Source organism: Mus caroli, chromosome 5 (genome assembly GCF_900094665.2).
Source record: "Mus caroli chromosome 5, CAROLI_EIJ_v1.1, whole genome shotgun sequence".
In the NCBI taxonomy this organism is placed as follows: domain Eukaryota; kingdom Metazoa; phylum Chordata; class Mammalia; order Rodentia; family Muridae; genus Mus; species Mus caroli.
In genome coordinates, this window is record NC_034574.1 from 29457966 (window position 1) to 29463052 (window position 5087).

A 5087-nucleotide genomic window follows, 5' to 3' on the forward strand; every position below is an offset into this window, starting at 1 on the left:
TGGAGGTCTAGGTTCAGTCCTCAATACTGAATACACTGGGTTACATGAGATCCTCTCTCTCTCTCTCTCTCTCTCTATATATATATATATATATATATATATATACACACACACACACACACACAGACAAGCATACACACATCATAGAAGTTCAATATGTATATACATATATCTTGAAATGTATATATATGATCCTAGAAAAATACATATGTATACATGTACATGAGCATAGAAACTCAATAGAAGAACTGGAAGATAAGATTGAGGAAATCATCTGGGCAGTGGTGGCTCATGCTCTTGGGAGGCAGAGGCAGGCAGATTTATGAGTTCGAGGCCAGCCTGGTCTACAGAGTGAGTTCCAGGACATCCAGGGCTACACAGAGAAACCCTGTCTCAGAAAAAAAAAAAAAAAAAATAGAGCAGGGGGAGTCCTCAGGAAACATGTTCCCTTCTCAGGAGCCACTTGAGGGTGTGCTTCTCCGAAAAGAGGGGGAAACCGAAAAAGGAAGTTTGGGAATCTCACTGTAAGGGATTCCAGGGAAGCCAAGACACTAGTGAAGGGGGCTGCGGGGCCGCACTTAGAAGTCTGTTGTAGTCTGATGGTGTGCCTGGTGTAGTGGAAGGCCATTGCGGAGATCTGGGCATTAGGTGGGATTTAAATTATTTATTTAATAAAGGTGAACAAATAAAAAAATGAAAGCATTTAGTAGTTCCAGGAGAACCAAGCCGAGGAGAGGAAGCTAGCTAGCTGCCGGGAGGCTGTACGTGAAGGTTCTGCGAGCATAGCTATCTAAGGCGAGTGCTGATGCTATGGACCAGGAAGTAGCAATAAGAGTGTCCTTTAGGGTTAGGGAAGTGAAACAAACAGAAAAAAATGGGCAGAATTGAACTGCGGCCCCTGGAGAAGGTGAAGGAGGGCAACTCCTATGTTCTGTGAGCCTTGCCAGCTATGGGATTACTCAAACTGTGGCTCAGGCCGTTCTAAAAGTTGCTGTGTAGCCCAGACCGGCAATCCTCCTGCCCCAGCATCCCAAGCATGGTGATTACAGGCATTCACGGTCAGGCTTGGCTGAAATGATGGAGCTTGGTCTGAACCTGTGCCTTAGGCTCAATCATCTGTGTGGGTCTGCAGAGGGGGTCCCGGAGTTACAGCACCCATTTCTTAAGGTAAATAAGGAAAATCTATTCTCAGCCTATGCACGCTGGAAGAGGGACACCATGCTGCCTGCCTCTCTCCTGGGTACTTACTACCACAGAATAGGGCAGGTTCAGCCTCACCTTTAGTGAGCCCCTTCTCACTCTCCTGCTGGCCTTCCAGGCTTGTGTGAAAGCTTTCTTTTGTGATGGGAAAGCCCCAGCCTGGGGTAGGGGGTCCTTGGCAGGAAAATGTCTGGGTAGAGCATGAGTCTGGCTACTTGTCACAGCTGTTACTCTTCCAGTCCTACCTCTGTGGAGGGAGGTTGGGGGAGGGGGGTACAAACAGGGATTTTCTGGGTAAAGCCTGTCTGGCCTCCTATGTGTCTGGGGCCCGTCTGGGGCATAGGAGGGCTCCAGTGTAGCTTTCAAGGAATGGGCACAGTAGGGATCAAGGTGTTGAGGGGTCAGCACTAAGTCCCAAGGTTTTGTAGCATCTGGGGTGCGTAAGGTAACATCTGGGAGTCTGGAGTCTGGCCAGCATGGTTTGGGGTTCTCATGGGTGGGAATGAGGACCAAGGTCTAAGATAGAAGGGAGAGGTAATGGACAGGCTGTGCTGAAAATTGGGTGGTGCCCATCAGGACCCAGTGCCAGGCCTGGAGGGGCACATGACTCTGGAACTTTGTGGGTGGGCCCCACACTCACTTCTCCTAGGCAGATCTACCATGGCAGGGCCTGGGGCCCCATCTAGGAGCCAGTCCTCAAGTCTCCTGGGCGGGGCTTACTTATTTCCCCTTTTCCTCCCACCAATGGTTTGGGAGAACTTTTTTATTGTCACATGGGCCACTTTTCACCCCATGTCTCAGTGTCCAGTGTTGACTGGAGAAAGGCTGGCCACCCCTCCTGACACAGGCTTGAGTGATTGGTGGTACCTTCAGGAGATAATAGGGAACCACATTACTGTTGAAGTCCACAGCTTCCCTGCCTGAACCTGTGGTCTTCTCGCAGACGCCATTATTGTCCTGGAGGTTATGTGGATGAAAGAGGGCAGGAAGAGACAGGAGGTGGGAAGGTGGGGAGGGCAGAGGGCAGAGCAGCCTGTGTGTACAAACACCGCCTCCATCACACCACCAAGGCCGGAAGTGGGTCCCAGAATAGAACAGGCTGCTTTCAAGTTCCAAATCGGGCTCCGGGGGCTGAAAGCATGTTTGGGTGTAAAAATAGAAATATCAGTACGTGTGAGGCCAGGGTCTGCCACCCACGGGGCTTGTGTTTTTTAAATAGAATTTTCTACTAAGGTTTGTTTGACAGTGTTCTAGATCGAAAACTGATCCAAATAAACTGTTCAATTGGTAAAGCCAGAGCCAATCTGGGCTTTAGCACCAAAGCCAGGCAGTCATGTGCAAGTCCATGGAAGATTCCTGGGGGGCTCTTCCACCTAACTGCTGCTCTGGCTCCATCCTCCCTCTGTCCTCCAGTACAGCATCTTTTCCAAGAAAGCTCTCCAGGTCTGGTCCAGCTTGGTCCTGCTGTCCTCAGGAAGCCTCCTCCAACATCATCAGCTCACACCCGATCTCTGGCTGGCCAGGAGTCCTGGCCTGGTTGGGCATGAAAGGTAGTGGAGAAGCCTGGCCAGATACTCACAGGCTGGGCCAGTGGAGCAGGACTTGTAGAGTCCTATACTGCAGGGTGTGTCGAAAGCTGCAAGTGACAACTGGGTGATGCATGGCACAGGAGCCTGGAAAGGCCTCCTGGGCAGAGATGCTCAGCTGACTCTCCCAGAGTGCATGTAGAACTGGCACAGTAGAAGAAAGCAAGCCTGTAAGAGCCATGGCTTGGAGTATGGCCCAGACCTGTATCTCGGACCCTTCTACAGCCTGGCCTAAGAAGTCCCTTCAGCTTCTCTCCACTCCCTACCCTCTGCTTCTCCCTCTGCCTTGATTCTGACTCACACCAGCAAAGGAGAAAACTTTCTATCTCCCCTGGAACAAGTCCAGTGTGAGGGAGCCACAGAACCTGCCCCTGGATAGAGGAAGACCTAGAACCCAAGAAGGCAAGATGTTAGGCCTGGTCTCCCAGCAGAGGACCCAGCCTTGTTCTCACAGCCTGCCAGATGCCTACATCTACCAGATGTTTGAGGCCAACTTTTCTCCCACCCCACCCACCCACATCTCTTTGTGGTGAGCTAAATCATCTGCAAGGTTTCCAGGCCTTACCCATCCCTTCCCTACCCACCCTCAATGCTTTGGTCTATGGATTTTCCTGCTGTCCCCCATAGGAGTGGTCAGTAGCCTTCAGCTTTGGTCTTACCCAGAAACAGGCCTGCCACGGGGAAGCAGCCTCACCATGAGGCCATTCTTGGGAAGAGAAAAAGGAAGGTGGAACCACTGCTCTAGTCCATGGAAAGAACCTTCTAACAAAGAAACAGTGAGGCAGAGGACAGACAGACAGAAGTGAAGGGATAGGTCAAGATATCTGGGGGTCGCGAGGGGGGGGGGGAGAGCAGGGAGGGAACTGCAGGATGGGAGGCTCTGAGACGGAAGTGTGCCTGGAACATGGGAAGAGCAAGCAGGCAGTGTGACCACTCAGAGCGGGAGCAGTGAACAGGGGTCCCAGGAGGGGTTGGGCAAGCTTGGGCTCACCTATGGATAAGGTCTTTGATCTGGGGTGAAGACAGGCTATGAGAAATTCTGAGGCGAGATCATAACAGATTCCCTAGTGAGGGGCAGGCCAGAGGAAGGAGCAGGACGATGGCTGGCAAAGGTAGTGTCATGGTCATGAGCTGGTAGGACCTCCAGACAGACAGAAGTACAGACAGGATGTGGGATGAGAGAGTAGGGAACAAAAGTGACCCCTGAGCTTTGCAAAGGGAGAAAGAGGTTCTGGGATAAGGGGACACAGGGAGAGCTGCTAAGGGGGCCTCAGGTGGCCAGGAAGAAGATGGCCTGCAACCTTGCTTGCACAGGAGGACTGGCTCACTACACGTGTGCTTTGCAGAGAGACCTACTTTCCCCTCCTTGTGCCTGCTTAGGGGCTTTGCATCCCTTCTGCTCCCCTGAAGCATGGGCTCTGTCCTGCACATCCTCTCCATCTTGTCAGCTCCAGTTGGGAGGGAGCTCTGGGTGCCCAGGTCCTCGGCCTCACCACAGCTACATTTCAGGAGATGGTAGTCTCTAGTCCCTTCCATCTTCTCTGAATGTGATATGTGAAAGCCAGCCCTGCGTATACCTTCAGTTAGGTTCCTGCAGGTGGCACCAATGTCTGGCTTTGCTCTACTTCCCTCCAGGTCTCTGTCCCTCCCCTCAGCTTTGGGGACAAGAGATGCAAAGTGACACGATAGCATCTGTGTCCATTTCCCATTAGCCATAAGGATCAGAATTTGCCTTGAATCAGGATCCCCAGGGCCCTCAATGAGGCCATGCATTTGATTAACTGAACTTGATGCTAGGGATAGATGTGTCTAGCCTTTTGCAACCCTGAGCCAAGTCCTAAGAGTAAGGCGGCTGTGTAAGGTGCTGATGGGGCCAATCAACAGTGGACAGAGGAGGGGCTGAAAGTATAGGATTCTGGGCCAAACAGCCCAGTGCTGTGCGCCTGGCACTCTCCACAGGAGAAGATGGAGCAGCCTGGGCAGGCAGAGGATCATAGACAACTTAGGTACGCAGAGGTGATACCTGGGCAGCCAGAGGTGGGAACATGATGGGTACCCCAGAGGGAGGGCATCTCCGCCAGTCAGCACCTGTCTCCTTAGCCTCTGGGATCCATGAGAGCTAAACTGTGGACTGGTGGTGTTGCCCTGGGGGCAGAGACAGGAATGATAAGTGTGTCAACCCTGAGGGCTGAAGGGCTAGGATTCTGGGCTCCCTGCTCCTCTCCTCACTGCCTTCACCCGCGGAGGGGGAGAGGGGGAGGGGAGGGGGAGGGGGAGAGGAGAGAGGGGAGCGGGAGAGGG